The sequence below is a fragment of the Bubalus bubalis genome, chromosome 1 (assembly GCF_019923935.1).
Source record: "Bubalus bubalis isolate 160015118507 breed Murrah chromosome 1, NDDB_SH_1, whole genome shotgun sequence".
NCBI classification, from domain to species: Eukaryota; Metazoa; Chordata; class Mammalia; order Artiodactyla; family Bovidae; genus Bubalus; species Bubalus bubalis.
The window spans coordinates 99,473,017-99,488,665 of NC_059157.1; the positions used below are offsets into that span (position 1 = coordinate 99,473,017).

The following is a 15,649-nucleotide window of genomic DNA, read 5'->3' on the forward strand; positions in this document are numbered from 1 at the left end:
AGCATAGCTACTTACCTGCTTTATCACAACATGAAGTTGAGTACACTCCAGCCAGCACAGGCGCTTTCAAAGGAGAGTTTCAGCTTGAATCATGACTCCCCCAGGCTCAATTCTTTTGGTATTAGCAGCTTAAATGTGCACAGCACACAGAGAAGCTTTGTCTGGGGCTTGGAAAAGAGTAAATCATTCAGCATCTTTAAAATGTCCAGAATAGTTGAATAAAGGCAACTGCACTGCAACTTGCTAATGTAAAATATTAGGTGCACCCTAAGTAACAACAACAGCTTGGAGAGACTCTAATGATCCCGCTTTAATTTTGTTGCTGACACCTGGCAACATTTGGAACTACAAATAGAGTAGCGGGAAGGAAGGAAGGAAGCCAAAGAGATTTTCTGTTGCTGTCTCAATACATAGAATGAGAAGGTCTTGAAAGAAAGAGAAAAAATAAAAATTGCCTCTGGAAAAGAATTAGGGGTCCGTTCTATTGAATAGTGGTTGCTGCAGGGCCTAGTGGAGTATATTGTACTTAAAGCATTCTGAATTCTAGTTGGATTTGCAAGACTTCTCCTAATTATGGGTAAAGGGCAGGAAGCTGCTTAATCTTTTCAGGAATAAACCTAATTGTAAATCCCCAGGACCCTAGACTCTAAAATTAGGGGGCAGGAGCACAGTCTCCTCTACCAGGTTTCATCATTCCCAGCTGTCCCATGTTGGAGAAGGCAGAGGGGGCTGACAAAGAGGTGAGTGGCAGAGTGAAGAGGGTAGGTTGAAGGTTCCCAAATGATCTCGATTCACTCCTGGGAAAGGATCTAGGTAGTACTGTCAGCAATGTAGCCTACGGCCGGGGAACATTTTAGAAACTGTTCAGTTACTAGACTGTTGAGCTTATTAGCCAGTAGATAGAAATAGAACCTCTGTCTATGTCTCAATATTGATTGAGTTCTTTTTAAATTACTTCTCTTTGAGAAATCTAGGATTCTGTGGAGGCAGAAAGGATCACTTTTGGTAGACTAATAATCTGTTAGCAGGTATGAGAGTGTAAAGACACTCACTGAGAATGAAGGCTAAGCAGACTGGGCTCCGTCTCAGCCCTGCTTCCATTAGCCCCCTGATCTCAGAAAAGAGATCTAGGTTTCCCAAACCTTGGTTTCCAAAATCTCCCATCTCATAAATATACTGTGAGAATGAAATGAATCCATCCCTGTCAACAGCCCAGAAGAAAGCTCTGACAGTTATCTTTAGTTTCTCCCTTTCCCCTGGAATATAAAGAGACACTTCTTTATGTATCAGAGAAATACATTTAACTATGGTTTCTTGTTTAATTATTTATTTTGTAAATAAGTACAAACTCATTATTTTTATTGCATTATTATTATGCTATAAGGCAAAAAAAAAAAAAAAAAAAAAAAAGGTACAAGTGCTCTCTTCCTCAGGGAAAACTCTTGCAAATCAATTTGGTTTAGACTGATCACTTTTAAATATAAGATTCTGTGACTCTTTCAGATTTTCTGCAAATCTCAGATTTAAGAGTAAGTTTAACTGTGCACAGGTCTAAAACATTCTCAATAGTTAGGTTTCTAATCCCCTTTTTGTACCAAAGAAGTCTCAGAGATTTAAACATAATATCCAGCTATTTTAATGGGTTTCTAAGAGTGTGGATTGACTTATAATACAGGCATCCCCATCTTTTCATGCTAGAGTTGAAAAGGCCAACATTTTTTCCTAGGGATTATAGAATTACTTTTAATACTGTATTTCATAACCTGTTATTAGACCTGAGGAATTCAACAAATGCTAAATAATGATATACAATGTGATTTTTTTCTTTTTTTTTAAGCACAAGTCTATTAAACTTTGAATTAATAAATTTCTCTAGTTAAGCTATACTATAACTTAGTTCTGTAGAAAAAAATCTGAAAGAGTCACAGAATCTTATATTTAAAAGTGATCAGTCTAAACCAAATTGATTTTAATTAGGTCCCATTTGTTTATTTTTGCTTTTATTTCCAATATTCTGGGAGGTGGGTCATAGAGGATCCTGCTGTGATGTATGTCAGAGAGTGTTTTGTCTATGTTCTCCTCTAGGAGTTTTATAGTTTCTGGTCTTATGTTTAGATATTTAATCCATATTGAGTTTATTTTTGTGTATGGTGTTAGAAAGTGTTCTAGTTTCATTCTTTTACAAGTGGTTGACCAATTTTCCCAGCACCACTTGTTAAAGAGATTGTCTTTTCTCCATTGTATATTCTTGCCTCCTTTGTCAAAGATAAGGTGTCCATAGGTGTGTGGATTTATCTCTGGGCTTTCTATTTTGTTCTATAGATCTATATTTCTGTCTTTATGGCAGTACCATACTGTCTTGATGACTGTGGCTTTGTGGTAGAGCCTGAAGTCGGGCAGGTTGATTCCTCCAGTTCCATTTTTCTTTCTCAGGATTGCTTTGGCTATTCAAGATTTTTTGTATTTCCATACAAATTGTGAAATTATTTGTTCTAGCTCTCTGAAAAATACCGTTGGTAACTTGATAGGGATTGCATTGAATCTATAGATTGCTTTAGGTAGTATACTCATTTTCACTATATTGATTCTGTACACAGTGGAGTATTACTCAGCCATTAAAAAGAATACATTTGAATCAGTTCTAATGAGGTGGATGACACTGGAGCCTATTAATCAGAGTGAAGTAAGCCAGAAAGAAAAACACCAATATAGTATACTAACACATATATATGGAATTTAGAAAGATGGTAATGATAACCCTGTATGCGAGACAGCAAAAGAGACTCAGATGTATAGAACAGTCTTTTGGACTCTATGGGAGAGGGAGAGGGTGGGATGATTTGGGGGAATGGCATTGAAACATGTATAATATCATATAAGAAATGAATTGCCAGTCCAGGTTCCATGCAGGATACAGGATGCTTGGGGCTGGTGCACTGGAATGACCCAGAGGGATGGTATGGGAAGGGAGGTGGGAGGGGGGTTCAGGATGGGGAACACATGTACACCTGTGGCAGATTCATGTTGATGTATAGCAAAACCAATACAATATTGTAAAGTAATTAACCTCGATTAAAAAAAATAAATTTAAATTAAAAAAAAAAACCCCACAACAACAAAAAATAAACCAAATTGACCCATGACATTCCTCTTAACTGAACTTAGGGCATTTTCTCTGCATGTTGTTCAACCTCAATGGGATTTCTGTTTCTACTAAACTTGGCTGTCTTATATTAACATCTGATAGCAACATCCACATGAGTTTAAAGGTCTCTTACCTAAACTAAAATCTTACCATGTTAATAAAAGATAGATTCTGTGGGTCACAGTGCTTAGCAAGGAGAGTTGCAGTGCACTCATGCCAAAATCAAATGATTTGCCTACTCAGTTCAGTTCAGTCACTCAGTTGTTTCTGACTCTTTGCAACTCCATGGACTGCAGCACTTCAGTCCTCCCTGTCCATCACCAACTCCTGGAGTTTACTCAAACTCATGTCCATTGAGTTGGTGATGCCATCCAACCATCTCATCCTCTGTTGTCCCCTTCTCCTCCCACCTTCAATCTTTCCCATCATCAAGGTCTTTTCAAATGAGTCAGCTCTTCACATCAGGTGGCCAAAGTACTGGAGTTTCAGCTCCAGCATCAGTCCTTCCAATGAATATTCAGGACTGATTTCCTTTAGGATTGACTGATTTGATCGCCTTTAGTCCAAGGGACTCTCAAGAGTCTTCTCCAACACCATAGTTCAAAAGCATCAATTCTTAAGCACTCAGCTTTCTTTATGGTCCAATTCTCACATCCATACATGGCTAATGGAAAAACTATAGCCTTAACTAGATGGATCTTTGTTGACAAAGTAATGTCTCTGCTTTTGAATATGCTGTCTAGGTTGGTCATAACTTTCCTTCCAAGAAATAATTGTCTTTTAATTTCATGGCTGCATTCACCATCTGCAGTGATTTTGGAGCCCAAAAAAGTAAAGTCTGTCACTGTTTCCACTGTTTCCCCATCTATTTGCCATGAAGTGATGGGACCAGATGCCATGATCTTAGTTTTCTGAATGTTGAGCTCTAAGCTAACTTTTTTACTCTCCTCTTTCACTTTCATCAAGAGGCTCTTTAGTTCTTCTTCGCTTTCTGCAATAAGGGTGGTTTCATCTGCATATCTGAGTTTATTGATATTTTTCCTGGCTATCTTGATTCCAGCTCTGCTTCATCCAGCCCACCATTTCTCGTGATGTATTCTGCATATAAGTTCAATAAGCAGGGTGACAATATACAGCTTTGACGTACTTCTTTCCCGATTTGGAATTAAAAGATGCTTACTCCTTGGAAGGAAAGTTATGACCAACCTAGATAGCATATTGAAAAGCAGAGACATTACTTTGCCAACAAAGGTCCGTCTAGTCAAGGCTATGGTTTTTCCAGTGGTCATGTATGGATGTGAGAGTTGGACTGTGAAGAAAGCTGAGCACCGAAGAATTGATGCTTTTGAACTGTGGTGTTGGAGAAGACTCTTGAGAGTCCCTTGGACTGCAAGGAGATCCAACCAGTCCATTCTAAAGGAGATCAGCCCTGGGTGTTCTTTGGAAGGAATGATGCTAAAGCTGAAACTCCAGTACTTTGGCCACCTCATGCGAAGAGTTGACTCATTGGAAAAGACTCTGATGCTGGGAGGGATTGGGGGCAGGAGAAGAAGGGGATGACAGAGGCTGAGATGGCTGGATGGCATCACTGACTTAATGGACGTGAGTTTGAGCGAACTCTGGGAGTTGGTGATGGACAGGGAGGCCTGGCGTGCTGCAATTCATGGGGTCGCAAAGAGTCGGACATGACTTGACCTGCATACAGATTTCTCAAGAGCCAGGACAGGTACCTGACAAAAGCAAGCTGAAGTTTGTTACCATATGTTATGTGTCACATTTTTGCACATTTTAATGTCTTGAAATTGAGGTCTCAGAATCTAGGGCATCTTACAGTGACTGTCAGCCAGAGGGGCAGACATGATCTTGTTACCATTGCTGGGCAATGGGAGTCTTTGATTATTCCTGGTAGCATGATCGCAAAACTGTAACTCAGTTTCAATCAGGACATTTCGGAACATCTGAGAAAGGCTGTACAAGTCCTATTCATAGTTTGAAAATCATACATTAATGCTTTATAGTAAGATCAGGAAAGCACCCAGAGGTCAGGGTGGAAAATTTTTTTTGCTCTGAAAATGTTGCAACACCACAGACTATATAGTCCACGGAATCCTCCAAGCCAGGATACTGGAGTAGGTAGCTGTTCCCTTCTCCAGGGGATCTTCCCAACCCAGGGATTCAACCCAGGTCTCCCGAATTGCAGGCGGATTCTTTACCAGCTGAGCCACCAGGGAAGCCCTGGTGTTTTTTCATAGTTTTTTTTTTTGTTTTGTTTTGTTTTTGCTTTACTGGCAAATTGATGGAAAAACACGGACATCAATGAGACCAAGTTGAGAAGTAATTCAGATGAGTCAGCCTTTGCGTGTGAAGTACTAGAAACACCTTGACTGATTTATTTCACTTATATCATGCTTCTTTTATAAGTGCAAAAATGTTGTTTGATAGAAATTCATGTCTAAGTAAGTCTGAAAAACATTTCCAGTAGGCTTAAAATAAAAATTCTAAGTGATAGAAAAGCATTTTGTCAAAATTAAATAGGTTTTAATTTTTCTTTTTGTTTCTTCTTAGTGCTGGATAATATCATGCTGAGCTACACTACCCATGACACATTATTTTGGAGCATATGTGGATTATCTATGGATTATTTTCTTGAAGAGATTTAAACAATTCTCCAAATTTCACATCCAGTTAGTTTAATATGCATATGTTTTACATCACCAGAAGCCACTGAAATATAAATATTACCATTTTTTAATGCATTTCACAAAATTTCATCACTTTTGATGGGCAATAATGAGAATATATTAGTAAAAAAGTATCTCTTGATTACTCCTTTTATTGCCTGCCAAATGCATTATAATTTGTCTTTATAGTTGAAGATGTGACATGGAAAAAAGGAACTCTTCAATTTTAAATGGCTTACAGGTTACACGAAACAATTCATTCCTGAATAGAAGTTCTATTTGATATGTGAATACTACAATGAATATTTGCCAGCATCCATTCATTGAGAAACTATTTTGTTGTTACTGTTAAAGTACTTGGGAACACAGCAGCAAAGCCCTGCCATCAAGGAGCTAACTTAGATTTTAATGGAGTAGATAATAAATAAATAAGTAAATTTTATTATATGATAACTAATAAATGCTAAGGGAAAAACAGAGAGGGAAGGAGGTTAGGAGTTTGGGGAAAGAGTTTAAAAATTTTACACGGGTGATCAAGAAAGCCTTTTTTAAGAAAGTGGTGTAAGAGCCATGTCCTAAAGAAACTGAGTCTACCCATGTAGATATCCAAAAGAGAGGAGCATGTTCCTCTTTTTTTTTTAATTGGCCTATTCTTGTCTTGCAGGATCTTAGTTTCCTGACCAGAGATTGAACCCAGGCCTGGCAGTGAAAGCCTGGAGTCCTAACCATCGAATCACCAGGGAATTCCCAAGAAGCAAATTCTAAGTGGAGGGAAAAACATCAAGCCCAAAGGCTCATCAACAGAAACATGCCTAGTATGTCCCAGGAATGAGAAGTTAGAGGAGTTGGCCTCGGGTGAACAGATCTGAATGTATTAGACTAGAACAGAGAAGTAAAATAGGCAGAGCAAATGCTGTGAGTGTGGTGGGTTGGAGATGGGACATTGGCTCTTCCCTATGAGTGAGGTGGAAAGACTCTGGAGACATTAGCTTGAAGATGTGCACTGGTCTGACTGACATTTTATGTGGATGTTCCAGCTACTATGTTGAGAATAAACTGGAGGAGTGGAAACAGAGGGATCAACTAGCAAGTTTGTAATAATTCAGGGGAGAGATGACGTGTGTATGAGCTCAGTCATATCCAACTCTTTGTGACCCCATGGACTGCAGCCCGCCAGGCTCCTCTGTCCATGGGATTTTCCAAGCAAGAACACTGGAGTGAATTGCCATTTTGACTTAAAATCAGATAATAGTAGGAGGTATTGAAAATAACTGTGGTGCTGGAGAAGACTCTTGAGAGTCCCTTGGACAGCAAGGAGATCAAACCAGTCAATTCTAAAGGAAATCAACCCTGAATATTCATTGAAATGACTGATCCTGAAGCTCCAGTACTTTGGCCACTTGATGTGAAGAGCTGACTCATTGGAAAAGACACTGATGCTAGGAAATATTGAAGGCAGAAGGAGAATGGGATGGCAGAGGATGAGCTGATTGGATAGCATCACTGACTTGATGGACATGAGTTTGTCCATGGTGAAGGACAGAGAAGTCTGGTGTATAGCAGTCCATCGGGGTTGCAAAGAGTGGGACATGACTAAGCAACTGCACAACGACAACAAATTGAAAGGACCTCCAGATTATGCATATATTTGAAAAAATGATTACCTTGATTGCTAAACTGAATATGGGGTGAGAAAAAGATGAGTTCAGTGATGACTCTTAAGATTTTTGCCCTGAGCAAAGAAGAGCTATCATTATCAAGAAAAGCATTGTAGAAGGAGTAGATTTTTTTTTGATGTGGACCATTTAAAAAAATTATTTAGTTTTGGCTGAGCTGGGTTTTTGTGCTGCCTGTGGACTTTCTCTAGTTGCCTAGAGCAGGGGCTGCTGTCTAGCTGTGGTGCAAGGACTTCTCACTGCAGTGGGTTCTCTTGGGGAGCTTGGGCTCTGGGCGTGTGGGCTTCAGCAGTTGCAGCCTGAAGACTCTAGAGAGTGGGCTCAGTAGTTGTGCCACATGGGCTTAGTTGCCTCATGGCATGTGGAATCTTCCTGGACCAGGGATTGAACCCATGTTCCCTGCATTTGCAGGCAGATTCTTAACCAATGGACCACCAGGGAAGTCCTGATGTGGACCATTTTTAAAGGCTTTATTGAATTTGATCCAGTATTGTTTCTATTTTGTGTTTTGGTTTTTTGGCCATGAGGCAATGGGATCTTAGCACCCCCTGCACTGGAGGGCAAAGTCTTAATCATTGCAGCACCGGTAAAGTCCAAAAGGAGTAGAATTAAGGGACGGTGAGGAATATTAGAAATGTAATCCTGGGTTTGTTACATTTGAGATGCCTTTGGACACGTGCAGAGAGGTATCAGGCAGTTAGATACACAAGTGAGGAATTAAGGCAGAGATATTAGTTTCGGAGTTATTAGCATATAGATGATATTTAAAACCTTGGGACTAAATGAGAGCACTAAGGAAATAGAGCTTGATGTCTTGAGAGCCAGGTCAGAAAGTATTTCATGGAGAGAGGTGTCAAGTAAGTCAAGTTAGTGAGATGAGGCCTGAAAATTGACCACTGAATTTAGGCATGTGAATGTCCCTTGAGGCCTGATGGGAAAAGTTTGGTGTGAGGTTGGCTTGATTGTAGTGGGATCTAGAGAGAATGCAAAGAGAGGAATAGGAGACAGAGAACATAGACAATGATGTCAAAAAAATATTCCCACAAGAAAAAGGAAAAGGAAGGACAGAAACAGGTGAAGGAAATTAAAAGGCACAAACTTTCAGTTATAAAATAATGTCACAGGGGAATTTCTGTGGCTAGGTCTCTGCACTGTCACTGTGGGAGCTAAAAATCTCACAAGTTATGTGGTGTGGTAAAAAAAAAAAAAAGACTAAACTCTCTTCTAGCTTGGAGAGTTTATTTCAAAAAAAAAAAAAAAAAACGAGTCATGGATATGAAATGTACAGTGTGGGGAGTATACTCAGTAAATAATAACTATGTATTTTTTTGTGGTAACAGAGGTTAACTAGACTTATCATGGTGATTATTTTGAAATGTATACAAAATCAACTCACTATGTTGTGTGCAGGACTATTACAGTGTTGTAGGTCAATTATACCTCAAAAACAAACTCAGAAAAAAAGATTAGATTTGTGGTTACCAGAAGTGGGAGGTGGGGGCAGGGGGACTTGGATGAAGGTGGTCAGAAGTTACCATAGAAGCTTCCAATTATAAGATGCATAAGTAAGGGAAGTAATGTTTAACACAATAAATATAATTAACACTGCTGAATGTTTTACATGAAAGTTGTTAAAGGAGTCAATCATAAGTGTTCTCATGACAAGGAAAAAAAATTTTTTTTCTATTTCTTTAACTCTGATGTGTATATATATATATGATGGGAATTCACTAAACTTGTGGCAATCATTTCATGATATATTTAAGTCAAATCAGTATGCAGTGTATACCTTAAACTTATTCAGTGCTATATGTCAATTTGTTATTGTTTGGTCGCTAAGTCGTGGCCAACTCTTTGTGACCCCAGGGACTGTAGCCCGCCAGGCTCCTCTGTCTGTAGGATTTTCCAGGCAAAGATAATGGAGGGGGTTGCCAAGCCCTCCTCCAGGGGATCTTCCTGGCCCTGGGATCAGACCCTTGTCTTTTGCATCTCTTGCATTGGCAAGCAAATTCTTTACCACTAAGCCACTAGAGAAGCCCTATATGTCAATTACATCTCAATGAAACTGGAAGAAAAAAAGGAAAAAGGAGAGAAATGGCGCAATAGGTATAGCAGCAGTAATTTTGGTTTAATGTTTTAGATGATAGAAAGCTATATTGATGGAATTATCCAGTGAAAAGAGAAGAGAAAAAAAAAATGGAGAGGAGTTTTGATGAAGCTGGTGCAAGTTCTGATGGAGAAGTGAAGTTGGCTTTAGCAAAGGGCCTCTAAAAATGCATTTTTAAGACAGTTCAATCATGTTTTATGTCATTTTCTTCAGCTCTACCCTTTGCCCAAGTCCTTTTTTCTTTCATGGATAAGACTCTACTATTTTATCTCCTTAGTGAAGTGTTTCCTTTCTATTGCAGCTTATGAATTCATTGAAATCTGTCCCTTCTCTGCATTCATTGCTCTTGTAATCTTTTCCATTAAATTGATTACTAGTCATCTTTTTATGTGCAGCTGTCTTTCCCATTAAATTGTAAGCGCCTTGATAGTAGTGATTATGCCCTGCCTATGGGAAGTGCCTAATAAAAGCTAGCTGCCTCTGTCTGTACCACTTTCACTGCAAATGATTTCCTCCCTTATAACTCCCTAAGGAGAAGAGCCTATTGTTATTCTCCATGTAAAAGTCCTTCATGTACTAAACATATTACTAAACTGCCTTGTCGTTTCATCCTTTTCACTCTTTATTTTAACTGTCTTTTTATTTCTAATTTTTGTTTTTGGTTTCTTTCTTTTGGCACCTCCCAAATGCATCCTTTTTCTTTTCTTTCTTTGTCTTATTTTTTTTTTTTTAAAGTTCTTCTTTTATTCTCTTGTTCCTCTTTGAGTTTAATTAGGGACTCTGAGATGTGTGCTGAAGGTAGGAATCCAGAATAGGTGGAGCAGTAACTGAGTTTTACTACACTGAGTGGAAAAAGTGAGGAATGATCAGACTACAAAGCACGTGTGTGTATGTGTGTGTGTGTGTGTGTGTGTGTGTGTGTGTACAGGTACATTCTCAGCAAAAGGTACAGAGGTAAAACCATACAATTTTGTCTCATCCATAGCTGCGTATTCATCCTCTAAAACAGTGCTGAGCCCTCACATATGTCTTAAATAAATGTACCAATGAATTACTCCCATGATGGTCATGGGCTACCATTACTTTTTTTTCTTTGTAAGCATCAAGTCTTCTGTGCTGTGTTTAGTCACTCAGTCGTATCCGACTCTTTGCGACCCCATGGACTGTAGCCCACCAGGTTTCTCTGTCCTTGGGAATTCTCCAGGCAAGAACACTGGAGTGGGTTGCCATGCCCTCCTCCAGGAAATCTTCCTAATGTGGGGATTGAACCCAGGTCTCCTGCAAAACATCAAGCTCATCTTTAGCTAAATATTTCTGTTACAATCTGACCACTATCCTAAATTCCCATGCAGTAAAATTAATAGTAACTGAGGTATATGAAACAGTAGAACAGAAAGTTTATACATACCAGGAGCCATGTACCTCTGCCATGTGCCTCCAATCTCAGGCTGCTGTTTTGCAGCTGTGTGACTTTGGGCAGGTTATGTATCCTTTTAGTGCTTGTCTCCTTATCTGTAAAGTGGGCTGGGTAATAGCTACTTTGTGGGGTTGCAGTGAGGATTAAATGAAGCAATATAAAATCTTTTAATGTGTGTTTATTTGGCTGCACTGTGTCTTGATTGTGGCATGTGGGATCTCATTGCGTCTTATAGGATGTGGGATCTAGTTCCCTGACCAGGACTCACATCTGGGCCTCCTGCCTTGGGAACCTGAAGTCTTAGCCACTGGACCACCAGGGAAGTCCCTCTAAATTTTAATCTTATCCTCATCTTTTTAGATGAATTAACTGAGGCTTAGACTTATTTAACCAGCTAGTCAGCTAGTCACAGCTAACCAGCTAGTCAAGGACTGGGGTTCATATTAACTGCATGGTCTATCTACTGTGCTGACATGTGTGCATACTTAGTTGTGTCCAACTCTGTGACTTCTAGGCTGTAGCCCACCAGGCTCCTCTGTCCATGGGATTTTCCAGGCAAGAATACTGGAGTGGGTTGCCGTTTCCTCCTCCAGGGGATCTTCCCCACCCAGGGACGGAACTCCTGTCTCCTGCATTGGCAGACAGATTCTTTACCACTGAGACACTTGGGGCAAATGAGGCCTAAACAAGTAATAAAATGTTTTATGTTAAGGCCTTCTGTTAACATGAAAAAGCTAGGGTGGGCATTGAGAACCCAGAGGAAGTAACAGTGAAAGTTTTTGTGCCTGAGGAGATGATTGTAAAGAGCAAATCTGAAGGGAAGGGAAGTAATGGAAAAGTACCTGGGGTATCTGAAGGTTGGTGTTTGCCCAAGTTAAGGGGTGACTGTCTACAGTAACCAATGTTCTCACATTTGGGGCACAGCCCTCGCCTAGTTCATGAAATTGTCCTTGGCTGCTGTGTTTTTGAAAGTCCAAAATACTATATTCACATTAGGATATTACTTCTGGATCTTCCTCATGGAGTTAGGACTCAACTGGACATTAGTGAACCAGGCAGGATGGTTGTGTTTGTTTGTAATCCCATTTGGAGGAATTTGCTGCTGTCATTTCTCTTGCACATTATATTTTTAAAATTATGCTTTCTGAGAACAATAGCACCATAAATTTCAAATTAATGCATCAACAATTTCCTCTTTTAAAGCTGCTACTTGGGCAATATTTTGATGATCTTTGGGAGATATTTAACATCTTTATTATTTCTATGTTCTTCTCCTTTCCTTTTCCACAGTCCTGAACGAGGAAGTCTAGAACAAACCCCAAAGAAGAAGACAAGCTGTCAAACAGAGAAACGAGTGCACGCTTTGAAAACTAGAAAAAAACTAGGAGGAATCAGGAACAAGTACTGGGGAGATTGTGCCATGAGTGGACCATCCTGTTCCACTTGTGCACTTCACCTGATGGAATGTAGGGACTATCACATGGAAGCATTGAAGGGCTGTCTTCCTTATTTCTTACCTGCATTCCCCACTTTTGGGATGAGTGTGCTCTGAAAGCGGCATTATCAGGTCTCAAGTTGAGAAAGCTACGAGGTGGTTGAGATTACTGTATAATGTAATATAAACAGTGACTCTGGGATCCTTCAAAGCCTTTTTTTCTGGGTGAGAATTTGTACCTCTGTCAGTGCTAGAAGTACAGTTGACACTTCAACAATACAGGTTTGAACTGTAAGGTTCACTTACACATGGATTTTTTTTTTTTTCAATAAGCATTGTGCCTGTATTTTCATTTTATAGATCTTTAAATGTGTTGGGAAAAGTTTGGGTTCTATTAGAGAACACATTATGTAGAACCACAAGAACTAGAATTTGAGTCTTGATTCTGTTCAAACTCTTTCAACTTCCTGCCCTTGGGTGAGTCATTTATCAATTTCTTTGTTTTCAAGATAGAATAGTATGCAGATTTTCCATTCCTGGGGAGGAGTCGCTGCCTTTAACCCCCATGTGGTTCAAGGATCAATTGTATTTACTGCTTCCTCTTCTGGAATATGATTGCCTCTGGATCAGCAGAGCAGGAAGGTGTGGCCAGGTCGAGGGGAAGGTTGATGTGGGCTTTGGATTTATCCAGGGAGGGTCTGAACTACAACTGGTCTTCTGATTCCACCTAGAGGTGAGACCTGAATGTGGCTAATCATTCTCTTGGTATCACCTTCTTGGCTACAAGTTGGCAGGATCCAGAGTTTACTAAGCAACATGAAAGAATCCAGAGTGTGTTTATACAATAAATACATTGCCATCTTTTTTTTTTTCTAGTGACATTTTGTTGTTGTTTTTCAATCACTAAGTCCTGTCCTAGTCTTTGAGACCCCATGGACTGCAACACACCAGGCTTCCCTGTCCTCCACTATCTCCCGGAGTTTCTATTGACTTATATTACATATACAATAAACTAACCTTTAGTGTTCATGAATTTTTACATATGCACCCTTTAACTACAACCCAGATAAAATTAGAGTTTTTCCAGAAGCTCAAAAGGTTACATGAGGTCTGTTCTCAGTAAATATCATCTTTCAAAGGTAAATAATGTTTATTTTTCTGTTGTAATGTAGAAGGACGTTGTATTGTTTCCTGGTGTGGGCTGCTATGAGTAAAGCTGCTTTAAATACACTTGACTGTTTCAATGACCTGTTTCTTCTTGCATTCCTCTTCAACTCTACCAACCATCTTTCTAAAGTGTCTGTTGGCATTGCCACTTCTGTTTCGCTTTTGAAAAAGGCATGTGGCAGAGGCATTGACACTTTCTTTCTCCCATAATCCTTCTCACCACAATGCAATTATATTTTTTAAAATTAGAAAAGTATCATATCAAGTCATTAAAGAACAGAAAATGTTCTATCACATATAAAGTATAGTCAGTTTTTTCCTTCATGTGTGTCTACTCCATTTCCCAAAGGTTACCAGTACTAACCCACTCCAGTATTCTTCCCTGGAAAAGTCCTTGAACAGAGGAGCCTGTGGACCACAGTCCATGAGGTCACAGAGTCAGATGTGACTAAGGGACTAACACTTTCACTTTTTACCAATACTAAAAGCCCAGAGCCTAGATTCACGTGTGTGGTTGTTGTTGTTTTTAATCTTTATTTATTTGTCTGCACCAAGTCTTCGTTGTGGCACACGGGATCTTTTAGTTGCAGCGTGTGGGATGTAGTTCCCTGACCAGGGGTCGAACCCAGACCCCTTGCACTGGGAGTATGGAGTTTTAACCACTGGACCACCAGGGAAGTCCCTCACAAGTGTTTTGAATGGATGGCTCCAGTGTTGTCTTGACACTGTTAAGTAAATATTATCATTTCTACTTTCTCCTCCATACTGATTTCCGAGACCAGGTTTTATGTATGAGCTTTCTTGAGAAATGAAGGGGAAATCCTTGGTATTCATTAGATAACTTCATTGGTACCATTTTAAATACAAAACTTAGGAAAATCAATTGAGTGTCCCTAGAAAATGGATTTAAACATTCTCCTCTCCTGCTCTGTTTACCAGGCTCTTTAGTTACTAGGTAATTGAAACTGCATTTATCAAAATATAGAGGTATTAGATTCATTTTTCACTGTGAATGCTAAATTGTATTGGAATGATGGGCTACTTACCAAAAGCTGTTATCAAGGAGCTTGAAAAGCACTTAGCAAAGAGAATTTCAGTGGCCCAAAGGAGTTGGGAAGAAGAAATAAAGGTAAAAGGCATAGATTTGCTTTTTAATTTATGAAATAAGGGGTTGTTAGTGTAAATTTTTATATCATACCTGTAGTGATAGTTTTGTGGCCTGCAACCTTATGAGGTCTTTTATTTTTTTCTCTTCTTTTTCTTTTGATAGAAAGTCATTCTTTTTTTAAAAAAATTTTCATTATGTATTTGGCTTCACAGATCTTAGTTGCAGCACGTGGGATCTTTGTTCTTCATTGTGGAGTGTGGGATCTAGTTTCCTGATCAGCATGGAGTCTCAGCCACTGGACCCCAGGAATTAATAGATGAATGGGACACCTCTACCGCCATGATTTATGCTAGATGGAGGAATGAGTAGCAAGCATCAGTAACCATCTCCACCCCATTCCACCCCTTTCAAAGTAACATTCCTTTCAGGAATATCCAAACTGTCATTTAGAGAAATCTTCAAGCCCTCCAAATTTCTGTTCAACTATCAGTCTGTTATCCCACACAGATACTTTCATGAAAATCACACTACAAGAATGTCCTAGAGAACTGGGGAGTTCCAAGTACCCTAGGGTACATATACAAATTACCTTTGCTCTCCTACTCCATATATAGACTCTGGTGACCTTGGGTTCAGATCTGCCAAAGAAAATTGAGGTTTATTACATTTTATGCTTATCTTTTCAGAGTATTCTGCTCCTTGACTGCCTGATAGAAGCACATCTTTTTTTTTTTTTTTTTTTCATTTATTGATGTCTTTCCCCACTTATTACCTATACTGTTTCCCAGGGCTGCCATAACAAATTACCACAAACCTAGTGGTTTTCTTTTATTTGAATGACATCCTGTTTCATACAAACTTTTGAACTATTTTAGCACCTTAGAACTTAGAAATTAATACAGACCTGACTTTG

At 39.2% G+C, this 15,649-nt stretch overlaps 1 long non-coding RNA gene across 2 annotated transcripts; it reads left to right on the forward strand.

The window, feature by feature from the left end:
• The first annotated feature begins 20 nt into the window (after window positions 1-20).
• On the forward strand, window positions 21-13,716 carry LOC123333986. 2 transcript variants are annotated; one of them, XR_006551689.1, is made up of 3 exons: window positions 21-740; window positions 6,491-6,741; window positions 12,317-13,716. It is a non-coding gene; the product is annotated as an uncharacterized LOC123333986 (long non-coding RNA). The 2 variants fall into 2 exon arrangements; XR_006551675.1 differs by having other exon boundaries at window positions 6,491-6,641.
• Window positions 13,717-15,649: the final 1,933 nt, after the last annotated feature.